Source organism: Medicago truncatula, chromosome 3 (genome assembly GCF_003473485.1).
Source record: "Medicago truncatula cultivar Jemalong A17 chromosome 3, MtrunA17r5.0-ANR, whole genome shotgun sequence".
Taxonomy (NCBI): domain Eukaryota; kingdom Viridiplantae; phylum Streptophyta; class Magnoliopsida; order Fabales; family Fabaceae; genus Medicago; species Medicago truncatula.
In genome coordinates, this window is record NC_053044.1 from 4,017,357 (window position 1) to 4,030,974 (window position 13,618).

Below are 13,618 nucleotides of genomic sequence, written 5' to 3' on the forward strand. Positions count from 1 at the left end.
ATAAAGAATGACCTAAAAAATAATCAACTTAAATCATACAAAGAATACAACTATTATAATATTTTATGTTGTTGTGCAATTTTTTTACTTGATGTTATACACAACTAGCTTCAATCAATTTTCAAAGAGAAACATTTTAAAAACAGGGTAATAGACATTTTAGTCCCTGTATGTGCAATGGATATTCGTTAGTCAAAACAGTCTCTGCCATTAAGATACTTCATTAATATTGTCATATTAGTCCTTCAATATACCTACTTATTATCATATCAGTCGTTATATATACTTACTTATTATCATGTTAGTCTTTATATGAAAAGAGTTATTGTGAGTGTTGAGAGATTATTTCAATGTTAGAGACTATTTTGACTAACAAAATGTTCAATTAAGGACTATTTTAAAATTTTGATACATTAAAGGACTACTGTGACGACCACTCCTTATACATTCAAGGACCAAAATGACTATTATCTGTTTTAAAAATCTATCGAACCATGGTTAATGCATGCTTTGTTAATTAACTTTTTTTTTAATAGTAGATAAATTGACACAATTGATTTTCTCTTATGCTCATGAACTAAACACAACTTTGAAAGAGTGTGAGGGTGTCTATATATACATCATTCCTCATGTATTAAATATGATTTTTGAAGTCATGTATTTCAATCACTTTTCTTCTTCTTCTTCAAAAAAAAAAAAAAAGTATTTCAATCATAAATAACAACACCAACTACATTTGAATTACCAATATATCTTTTAAAGAATACATATTTTCCTTTTCATGCATGTCATGTGAGAATAAATATTATATATGTTAGAAATAGAAAGAGATTCCCAATTTTAAATCTTATTACATTTAGATATTATGTTTTTTTTTAAGGAAAGTATTATGTTTCTATTTACTCTCAAATAACTGAATTAATTTTTATAAATATTCACACGATATTTAGAGCCCGTTTGTTATAGTTTTTTTCAAGAAAAAAATAATCACTTTTAAGAATATTGTATCCGTTTGTTACAGCTTTTTAAAAAAATCAGAATCTAAAAAAAATATCTAAAAACAGCTTCAAATGAAAAGCTGTTAAGAGCAGCTTCTCAAAAAATAGATTTTTTTTTTATAGTAGAGAGAAAATATTTTTTTAAAGGATTGAACTAATTTTGTAACAAAAAATCCCTTTTATATAGTTGTATTCAAACAAACTAGATTATTTGTTTAAAAAAAGTGATTTTTATCGGTAAACAAACACAAAATAGATTCTGATTTTTCATAAATCTCTAAAATATAATCTCTAAATTATTTTAAGTCAAAATCACTTTCATTTTAACCCATAACAAACGGGCCCTTAGTAATGTTATATTTGTTTGAAAAAATTATAAATTACATCATTTATCACTTTGAAATTAGATGGAAATATCAACAAATCTATTCATTTATTTATTTGTTCTCTCGTTTGTTTATATCTATTCTTTTATATTTATTTATTTTCTTTTCCACAAAAACGTAAAATAAAAGACACATTTGCAAACACACGAGCCTAAAAAAATGTTACCTGCTAATTATTTGACTTATAATATTAAAAACAATTAATGCACATCTACATATTTCAATATATATATATATATATATATATATATATATATATATATATATATATGTGTGTGTATGTATGTATTATTAAACACAGATTGTTCTTCAAAATTGTATAAAAAATACCATTCATAATTTACAGACGGAATAATAAACAACTTTCTCACTAAAAACCTTCTTAGAGGAAAATCCAATTGTAGTGTAGGATTTAACAAAAATCAAACCAAAACACGAAGAAAACAAAATATAACTTGTAGTGTTCATTACTACATCATCATCACAACATACTATAGAAGAAAGAAAAAACTATAAACCGACTTCTTTGATTTGATGATACAATTTTATGTTTACCGTTAATTATGAAATCAATCCTTTGTTTTCACTTTATTTCATAATTTTCAAAAGTTTGTAGTGAAGTGTAAACAAAGTACTATTTTATAATTATAGTTAAAATAAAAAGATTTGAACATAGTTTTGTTAAATCAAACATGTTTTTATTATTAATTTGTAAATTATATTGTTGTCTTATTTAGCACAACAACAAGTTTTAGAGCAGCAAGATTAGTTTAATTGTTTATTACCATGCAAGATACAAAATTTGCCGGAAAACAAGATTGTGTGATGAATGGACAAATTGACAATGCAGCTTCATGGCCCTTATGCGTTGTTATTCTTTTTAAGAAAACCAATTATATGGTTGATTTGGTTTTTGTTAAGCTAGTTTGTTAGTTTATTTTAACCGTCAAAACTCATTTACAATAGATGTTATGCATTCTTATGTAATATGCATAAATATTCGATCTTTACCACTGATCGATTAGTAATCGTTAGGTTAACTTAATTTCAATTAACTTGTTGACGTTAATGGTATAATTATTAATATGACAAGTCCATTATTTGAAACTGACATTTGTTAATGTAAATGTATAAATATGTTGCTTCCCCATTCATCAAATGATATTGTATTTGTTAAAGAAATATGTCTATTAACCTATAAAGTATCGACTCAACCACCACGAACATAACACTAACACGTTGAACTGTTAATAATTTGAAAACATTGAATAATTGAATGTAGATATATGTGTCGGTGTTGTGTCCCATGTCGTTGCGAGACGCCAAACACACTTTCAATGAGCGGGAAAAGCAATGTTTAATAAGGTTCAATGGAAATTGAGATGACATAAGCACAAAGGGTTATACCTTGATCTTGGTTGCCATCCCCCAACACACAAAATCTTTGCATGAGGTCCACAAATTCAGGTCGTTTCATATACACATGGACAAATTCATGCATTCGAGTTCGTTGCAAAAACAAATTATACTGCAAAGTTTAATCACATGTGAAACTTATAAGTTTTAATTTTAGAAGTTGAAAACAGAGAGGGGGAATTAAGGGTGGATGAGATTAAGTGAATTTAGCGATTTCAATATATACATTTTCAGCTGATAACTTGAATATGTGAAATGAGAACTCCATTCAAGACAATCAAAAACATCTTGCAACAAAAAGCAATGTCTTTCATTGCTGGTAAGTTAAAAACAAAGATATAAATGAACTTAGCTATTCATGTCTCTTTGCACATGGCTAATGTTAGTAGTGCATATTTTATGATCAAATGTTTTGTTTTAAACTATCTCTATACAAACAAGAAGTAAGAACATCTAATAGCTAGCATATTCTTTTTCCAAAAGAATACAAGACTTGATAAGAAAGGTTTTTATTTATTTTTGAATAAATTATACATTGCAGATGATCATATGACATTTAAACTCTCCTCCAAGAGTTTAATACTACATTTTTGGTGTTTGAATTTAATAAATTAATAAAAATGTTTCATTACAATATTTATTGGTGGCATTTCACATGGGAAAGGTTAATCCTTTCCCACCATGGGAAAGTTGGATTCAATGATTAGATTAAGTGAAGAACATATTCTTAACATGCTCTCTCAACACTAGATTTTTCTTCACACTATCTTCCAACAATTTAAAACTTCTGAAAATTAATTTTCATAAATTAAAAACATATAAAAAAATTCAGATAATTTTTTTTTTAAATTCTGTAATTCATTTATTGAATGTTAGATTTTTTTTTTTTGAAAAAATGAAAAAAAAATTGTTCGGAATTTTCCTGAATTTTATTTCAAAAACCTTATTTTCTTAGAAAAATAAAAAAATTTAATTTCAAAATATTTTTTTTAGGATTTTTATTTTATTTTTCAGAATATCTTATTTTATTATGAAATTAAAAAAATATATTCTTTTTAGAAAAATAAAAACTTATCTTAGTTTCCAAAATTTTAATTTTATTGAAATAATTTTTTTTTTCAAAAAAAAAAATTCTAACATTCAATAAATGAATTAGAGAATTTTTAAAAAAAATTATCTGAATTTTTTTCGTTTTCAGAATTTTTAAATTATTGGAAGATAGTGTGAAGAAAAATCTAGTGTTGAGAGAACATGTTAAAAATATGTTCTTCACTTTAATCTAACCTTTCCCACGTGAACACACACCATATTTATTTCTTATTTCCTATTTTAGATCCTTATTTTGTGCCCTTAACATGATAGTTATTTTTGCAGGATCAAAACTCAAAACCTTATGCAAAAACGACATCGTATAGCAACCTTATATATACAGACTTATCTCTAACCCTAGTAGCCTCATTCATTCACTCTTCAAATCGAACCCCTCAATTTCCCCAACAATTCCTTCTATCAACAATGGAAGAATCAATCCAAAGTGATGAAATCCCAAAATTCAGAGATATTAGACGCTATTACTGCCAATTCTGCGGCATCTGTAGATCCAAAAAACCCTAATTACCTCACACATCAATTCCGAACATAAGGTACTGTTTCTGTTGAAATTCAAACTTCGATCTATAGTTTAAGCCAATTGGGTCACTCAATTTCTTCTAAAAATGAACAATTTTTGAGTATTAGGGTTTTGTTTGTTAAAGTTTAAGAGTTCATGAAATCCCTAATTGTTTTGCTTTTCTTGTAATTCAGTGTTTTATCTGCAGTTTAAACCTAATGGGTCACTCAATTTCTTAAAAATCAACATCTTTTTAGTTTTATGATTTTAGGGTTTTTTAAATCCTAATTGTTTATGTTTAAGTTTAATTAGTTAATTATGCAATTAGAGCTTCTATAGTCAAATATGTGTGATTGATTGTGTATGGTGTATTGTATTGTTAGTGACTCTTTTAATGTGAATTTTAGGAGGAGATGGAGAAAGCAAGAGTTGAAACTGAACCTGAATCATTAGAGGGTGGTTTGAAAGCTAATACTTGTGAGGAATGTGGTGCTAGTTTTAAAAAACATGCTTATTTGCTGCAGCATATGCAAAGCCATTCCCTTGAGGTATTTGTTCAATCATAAGCATCACATGGTTCTATTTGATTTTGCTGTGTATACTTGTTTGATTTTGTTGTGTATACTTGTTTAACGTGGCTTCTAAATTTAACTAGTTTATACTTATAAATGATTTATTATTTGTTTTTGTTGTAAATACTTGTGTATTGGAGCTTTCTAAATTAAACTAGTTTATACTTTATAATAATTTACTTGTTTATTTATTCATGAAAATTTTATATCGTTTGATAGTTTGTATGGATAAATGTGAAGATGATTTGCATGTTTGGTAATGTTTCGGAATTCTATTCCTTGAAAAATATGAATATGAGTGAACTGAAGATACATGTTTTTGCAGGAAAGTAATCTTTTAGACACTAAAATGATCTATAAAATAATTATGGACATTATAGTGTGAAAGCATTGGATCCCAGACAAAGAACTCCAATATGCGCGAGGCATTACGCTTGGCCTTGGTGGATTAGTATCAGGTTGGGAGACCTCCTGAGAAGCTTCATCAAGGATATGCCTCGGTCACGCTCAATTCAAAACGAGGTTTGCAGTTTGTTCATGTGTCTCTTGTTCTTGTCAAAGCTAATCAGCAGTTATCGGATTTCTGTTCGCTTCTTTTTACAGTATTAACAATTTCTTGTGATTTGTACAGAGGCCATTTGTATGCAGCCTTGAAGATTGTAAGGCGAGCTACAGAAGAAAGGATCATCTGAATCGTCACCTTCTACAACATCAAGGGAAAACTTTTAAATGTCCTATTGAGAATTGCAAAAGTGGCTTCTCATTGCAAAGCAATTTGAAAAGACATGTTGAAGAGATGCATGATGAGAATTCTACCCCTCCTTGTAGTGGTGAAAATCAGAAGCAGTTTGTATGTCCTGAAATTGGCTGTGGAAAGGTTTTCAGATATGCATCACAACTACAGAAGCATGAAGATTCTCATGGCAAGTTTTCTCTCTTTCGATTTTGTTATATGAATTTGCTAGTTTTCCATCAACTGTTTGCAGTGTTGTCCTTTATTTAGATTTATGAAAGATGTTGTCATGATTTTGACGAAAATCTTTGTTCTGCAGTTAGGCTCGAAACAATTGAAGTGGTGTGCTTAGAGCCCGGTTGCATGAAATTTTTCACTAATTCCGAGTGCCTTAAAGCTCATGTTAAATCCTGCCATCAATATGTGACCTGCGACACTTGTGGGACTAAGCAACTGAAGAAGAATATGAAGAGGCATCTCCGCACACATGAAGCCAGCAATTCATCCGAAGCATTTAAATGTGAATTTGAGGGTTGTGACAGCACATTCTCAACTGTAAGATGTCTCCTCCATCAAACATTGGAATTGCATACACTAAGCTTAATTCCAAATTTTTGTTACATCTTTTAACTTTCAATTGTGGATTCGCTTCTACAGAAATCTAATCTTCATAAGCATGAGAAGGCTGTACACTTTCAAGTAAAGCCGTTTGTGTGTGGATTTCCTAATTGTGGAATGAGATTTGCTTACAAACACGTGAGAGATAATCATGAAAAGACTGCAAAACATGCTTTTGCCCTTGTAAGTTCTCCGTCCTAGCTTATTCTTGTGGTATAAAAACATGTGATGAATTAAAATGCTCATCAAGATTTACTTCATATAGGGTGATTTTGAAGAAGCTGATGAAGAATTCAGGTCAAGGCCAAGGGGAGGGGTGAAGAGAAAATGTCCTCCCACAGTAGAAATGTTGGTTAGGAAGAGAGTTATCCCACCTAGTCAATTAGAGAACTTGTTATTTGTGCAGGATTGTCAGTAAGATGGATGGATCATATGTGGTGACCTGGTTTGGTTGATTGTATTGCGTAGAGATTATATATTTAGGATTATGATCAGTATTACACTTAAGATAAATGTATAGTCATGAATGATGGTCTTTTTTTTTTTTTTAATATATAAATGAGGAATTATGATTGACAGTTATATTCTACGCTTTCCATCAAAAAAAAAAAGAAGTGTTTTGATATTATTTTGTGAAAATTGTTTGGCTTCAATTCTCCTTCTACATATTTTTTCTGCTGTTGTGCGACTCCTCCCCTTCACCCATTATTTTATGTAATGTAATATTAATAAAAAAGTTACAATTGTATTTTGAATGTTAAAAAACCTATCCAAATAAAATCAAAATTAGATATATTTTTTTCTAAAATCTTGTCATCCAAACTGATCCGCACATAGTTTTTATTGTGGTTCGTATTTTCCTTTTGTAATAGAAAAGGAGTTTTGCTGTTCCCACATATAGTATGGCTGTGCCACACCAGTAATTTATGCAAATACCTTCTCGGCAGTTAACTGCCGAGGTTTTTAGGAAACCGGCGGCAGTTAACTACCGAGGAATTCCTCAGTAGTTAACTGCCGAGGGAAATGTTTCATCCGATGAAACTGCTACCTGCTCCCCCTACACACTATTTTTCATCACCTTCATTTCCAACCTCATTTCAATCCCAAAATCCATTTTTTCTATAATCAATTTTTGATCCAAAATCATTCAAGCATCAAGCATAGGAGGTATCAACACACTATTGACGTAAAAAAACAGGTATTGTGCGTTTTATTTGAGTCATTTTTTGGGTGTTTTAGGGGTATCTACGTCAGTTACGTAGAACCCTGTCATGGAAATCCTCGGCAGTTAACTGCCGAGGAAAACTTCGGTTGTTTAGTGCCGAGGAAAACCTCGGTAGCTAGGTACCGAGGAACTCTTGGTGAAAATTTTCATCACGAAAAAATGGCAGCCACTGCCAAATTTTCAAAAAAAAATTTCTTTTGTTTTTTTTGTTTTGATTCATTATGGCATTGATGTTTATGCATTACTTAGTTGTTAATTCATATTTATGTGTTGTTTAATTATAGTAATGGTAAAGAATGCGAAAGATGTTCCGGGAGAGACAAAAGAAAATTTTGTCGAAAATTCCGGAGATGTCAAACCGCCTAATTTTGAAGCGAAAACAAACATAGATGAAGCTTCCGTCCATGTTGAAGCTTCAAAGTATGTTGGCGGCTCCGGTGTACTCCCACTTCAACCCCACGAGGTCGACACGGCTAAGTTTTTTTCAGACGACGTTAAGTCGAAAAATAGAGATGAATTGCTTGAGTGGGTGCGCCGACAAGCAAATAAGGCGGGATTTACCATTGTCACACAAAGATCAAGCTTGATCAATCCAATGTTCCAGCTAGTGTGTGAAAGGAGTGGAAGTCACATAGTTCCAAAAAAAAAACCGAAGCATGCGAACACGGGCTCAAGAAAATGCGGTTGCTTATTCATGATTAGTGGATATCAAAGTAAGCAAACAAAGGAATGGGGATTGAACATTCTTAATGGAGTTCACAACCATCCCATGGAGCCGGCTTTAGAAGGACACATTCTTGCCGGTAGATTAAAGGAGGACGACAAGAAGATCGTACGTGACTTGACCAAGAGCAAGATGCTTCCAAGAAATATTTTGATACACTTGAAGAACCAGAGACCACATTGCATGACAAATGTGAAGCAAGTGTACAATGAACGTCAACAAATATGGAAGGCAAATAGGGGTGACAAGAAGCCGTTGCAATTTCTAATCTCGAAGTTGGAGGAGCACAACTATACTTATTACTCAAGAACACAACTTGAAAGTAATACTATTGAAGATATTTTTTGGGCTCATCCAACATCCATTAAATTGTTTAACAATTTTCCAACGGTTTTGGTTATGGACTCCACGTACAAGACCAACATGTATAGGATGCCAATGTTTGAGGTAGTTGGGGTGACTTCAACCGATTTGACATATTCGGTTGGGTTTGGATTTATGACACATGAGAAAGAAGAAAACTTTGCTTGGGTTTTAACAATGTTGCGTAAACTTCTTTCGTCAAAGATGAATATGCCTAAGGTGATTGTTACCGATAGGGATATGTCTTTGATGAAAGCGGTTGCACATGTTTTTCCGGAAAGTTATGCATTGAATTGTTTTTTTCATGTGCAAGCTAATGTTAAACAAAGGTGTGTCTTGAATTGTAAATATCCTTTGGGCTTTAAAAAGGATGGGAAAGAGGTGAGCAATCGGGATGTGGTGAAGAAGATAATGAACGCATGGAAAGCTATGGTTGAATCTCCCAATCAACAATTATATGCAAATGCATTAGTGGAGTTCAAAGATTCATGTAGTGATTTCCCAATTTTTGTAGATTATGCCATGACCACCTTGGATGAAGTGAAGGACAAAATTGTGAGGGCATGGACAGACCATGTGTTGCATCTTGGTTGCAGGACCACAAACAAGGTCGAATCGGCCCATGCTTTGTTGAAGAAATACTTGGACAATAGTGTGGGTGATTTGGGTACTTGTTGGGAGAAAATACATCACATGTTGTTGCTCCAGTTGACCGCTATACAAACATCCTTTGGTCAAAATGTTTGCGTGTTGGAACATAGATTCAAAGATGTCACTTTGTACTCGGGGTTAGGTGGTCATGTGTCTAGAAATGCTTTGGACAACATTGCTTTGGAAGAAAAACGTTGTAGGGAAACATTGTGCATGGACAATGACATTTGTGGTTGTGTTCAAAGGACATCTTATGGACTACCATGTGCATGTGAAATTGCTACAAAACTCCTTCAAGAGAAGCCAATTTTATTGGATGAGATATACCACCATTGGCTTCGGTTATCTATGGGTGAACAAAGTAATGAAGATGCTTTTTGTGTCGAGGTTGAGTTGAAGGCTATTGTAGAGCGTCTAAAGAAACTCCCTTTCCAAATGAAGCTTGAGGTCAAAGAGGGTTTGCGGCAATTGGCATTTCCTGAAACCACCTTGATGTCTCCACCACCACGAAAAGTACCAACCAAGGGAGCAAAGAAAAAAGTCGACATTGCGAGGTCTAAAGGAAAAATTACATCGACTAGTCGGATCCCTTCTTCTTGGGAGGTTGTTGATTCCCAAAATCCGGATAGCCAACCGTCACCATCACCAACTACATCATCATATAAAAGGAAAAAAGGTGCTCGTCTTGGTAAAACATCACTTTCCCCACTTCCACCACCTACTCGGTATCCAAAGCCTAAAGCTATCCCGGTTATGCGTCCTATTGATTATATGCCACGCTTCATGCTTCCATTTATTGAAAAAGTGGTGGATGTTATCGGCGATGGACATTGCGGATTCCGGGCTATAGCGGAGTTCATGGGCTTGACCGAAAAAAATCATCTCATGATCCGTACACATCTTATCCAAGAGTTGATGGATCATAGAGATGATTATGTTGAAGTATTTGCGGGTGAGGATCGTTATAACTACATTTTAAACGGATTACATCCTCCCGCAAATACAAAAACTTGTGCACATCTTGTTGATAAGTGGTTGACATTTCCGGACATGGGACACATTGTTGCTAATTATTACAAAATGTGTGTGGTTGTGTTGACAAATCTTGAAGTTGGAAAATCGGAATCGTTTTTCCCACTAAGAGGGCCACCACCGCCGGGTAATCAAAAAACTCCCATCTTGTGCCTTGGGGCAATTCCAAATCATTTTGTGCTTATTTCCTTGAAGAATGGTTGTCCACTACCTCCATCATCTACGGAGTGGCACAATCACAAGAAAGAAGATGCGGTGACTTGGGAAGATGAGTATTTGGATCGACATGACTTGTTCCGAAAGCTCATGGCTATTGAAAGTGGAAACAAACCGTGCAAACCACAAAAGGAGTCAAACAAAGCGGCGCCTATTTTGTTGGACACTCCCGAAAAACCAAAGCAACAATTTGAAGTTATTGCGGAAGATGAGGAAGATTCTATGTCACTTGATCTTCTCCAATCACTTGGTTTTTAATGAGTGATTTTTTTGTCGGTGTTAGTTCTTTTTTTATGGTAGAAATTACACCGATGTATTTTTTTGGGTCGAAATTGTAACGCCAATTTTTTGGTGGCCAATATATAACTAACATTATGTAATTTATATTGATATATATATATATATATATATATATATATATATATATATATATATGATAATATGATTTTTATGTGGAGAAAATAATGCAATACTAATTTATAGCTTTTTAATGTTTTCCGCATTTCATTTATTCGTTATTACATTCCATTTAATTTTGTTCTAATATATGATTCTTTTGTTACAAATTTTTTCAAGTGAGACATGTCTGAGGTTGCACAAATTGAAGGGCGGGTTAGGTACTCCGCGTTTAAAAAGACGGTTAAGGTTATGATAACGCCGACGGACTCTCTTGACAATTTGAAAGCACAACTTAACACTTATTTTGAGCATCTTGGTGAAAATCAATATACACGTCACTTGTTTGGTCAAATGCCATGCATAGACCTAGGAGAAGATAGAGATGAATACGCATGGAAAACGGCAAGCTATATGCCTTTGCTTATTCGCGACGACGGCAACGTCGGATTTATGTTTCGGAATATGGTGGAAGACAATATATTATATATGTATGTTCGTTCCATATGTAATTGCATTGAATGTAAGTAGGGATTTAATTTAATGATGTGTAATGAGTAGTTTAATTATGGACACTTTGTAATGTTTTGATGAATTTCAAACGTCTATTTAATTTTAACCAAATGTCGGTTTAATTTAATTATGAACAATTGTAAAAGATATTGTATTTATCTTCATTATGTCCGAGTTTCAATCATACATATGAATTATATTACCTTTGGAAATGCTCTGGTTTAATTACAGGTAAAAACTGGCCGAAAAATGGCTTGGAAATACTTAGAATTATGCAGAACCTGCTGTCTGCATAATCAAATTTCCTCGGCAGTTAACTCCCGAGGTTTTCCTCGGCAGTTAACTGCCGCCGGTTTCCTAAAAACCTCGGTAGCAAACTGCCGAAGGGTATTTTGGTATTTTACTCGTGTGGCACAGCCAAACAACATGTGGGAACAGCAATACTCATAGAAAAGAGGAGTGTTATTTGAACAATCATTTGGTTGACAATTTTTGAGACAATCATAATTTATAAAGAAAAAGTTGATATTTGCATGAAAACCAAAGCAATAGAGAGATAGAGTAAAAAGTAATGTGAGTATGAGAGAGAAAGTTGTCACAAAAATTATCATAAAAGGGATGTTCAAATATCATTTCTCAATAGAAAATGTCATGCATGCATTAAAAAAGACAAAAGTTCGGTACCATAACCCCAACATCATACATCAAAAGAGACTTCGAGACTTCAGTAAAACTTTTGCCGTCACCTTTGCCATTAATTTGTCGTAATTTCACATGTTCTTATTTAACTCAATTTTTTTTCTTAAGAAATATTTAACTAGTACTCTCTCGACGTATGTTTTTTTTAGGTTTAACTACAATTTTCGTCCCTACATCATATTTTTAAACAAAATATTTGGTGATATGTAGGGCCGTCCCTGAGAATTCGGAGGTTCCGCTCTGGAAATGAAAAGAGGCCAGTGATAAAATTAAAATGTATTTTTTTTAAAAGAACAATGTTCTATTTATATTTTTTAAAAGATAAATACAAGGTGCCGTATATATGCGGTACACCCAGAGGTGAAAATGAAAACCGTATACATGAGGAACCCCCACCTAACACCAAAATCAAGAGGAACTAATTCTAATAATCCTAAAAGGCTAAAACAAGAGAACAGAAAATGAAACCTACACAAAACCACCAAAAGCCATGCGCGCACAAAGCTGGCAGTACAGAAGCCAAGCAGTCACAACAACAACAAAAAAATCGCAGCCCTGTTTAAATTAAAAATGAAGTCCGTAAACATAAGAAATAAATAATATAGTAAATAATATAAAACGAGTCTTCTTTCACACCAAAACGAGATTGAACCATAAAATAAAATAAAAACATAATTAGTAATTAGCAACATATATGATATATAAATTCAATTATACACTGAAATTTGAATAATTTTAACAAAAACTCCCAAAACAGTAAATATTCAGAAATCAATTATTACTACTTCTGTTAATAATCAACCAAATCTCTATCAATCTTTATCAATCTCTATTTTAGCAATTTCAACATTCAACAAACAGTGTTGTTTTGGAAAGGGGAAAACCGATTGAAATTTGAAACAGGGTTGTTTTCAACATTCAACAAATCTCTATCAATCTCTATTTTAACAATTTCAACATTCAAATTAATGAAAGAGAGTTTATTTACTTACCAAACAGTGTTGTTTTGGAAATGGGAAAACTGATTGAAACTTGAGAGTTGAGAATCACTGATGATTTGGTGAAGAAGGAAAGTCTGATGATGTGAATCAATTATTGATTGATCAGTGATGGTGGTTGTGAATCGGTGATGGAATGGAAGAAAATCGGTGATGAGAGCGAGGAAACATGTTTCAACTTTTGTGAAGGAATGAAATAACTTTTTTTATTGGAGGATATATATTATACTAGGTATAATTTTTTTTTTGAGGTCCATCCTTGAGGGAGGCCCAGCTCGTTTGAGCTGTTTGCACCCCCTCAGGGACGCCCCTAGTGATATGACATGTTTTAAAAAATGTGATATATGATATGAATGACGAAAAATAAAATCAATGAAATTGTAAGAAATTCTTCTTAAAACTTTATTTAAATATGTAGTATCATCATATTTTAGACCAAATACCTCATGAAGAGCATAAAAATTATCAA

General features: G+C 32.5%; 1 pseudogene across 1 annotated transcript; it reads left to right on the forward strand.

Moving 5' to 3' along the window:
- Window positions 1-4,247: 4,247 nt before the first annotated feature.
- On the forward strand, window positions 4,248-6,914 carry LOC112420489 (transcription factor IIIA-like; annotated as a pseudogene). Its single transcript, XR_005645480.1, has 6 exons — window positions 4,248-4,443; window positions 4,817-4,957; window positions 5,613-5,904; window positions 6,034-6,269; window positions 6,372-6,515; window positions 6,598-6,914. The product of XR_005645480.1 is annotated as a transcription factor IIIA-like (transcript).
- The last annotated feature ends 6,704 nt before the right edge of the window (window positions 6,915-13,618 follow it).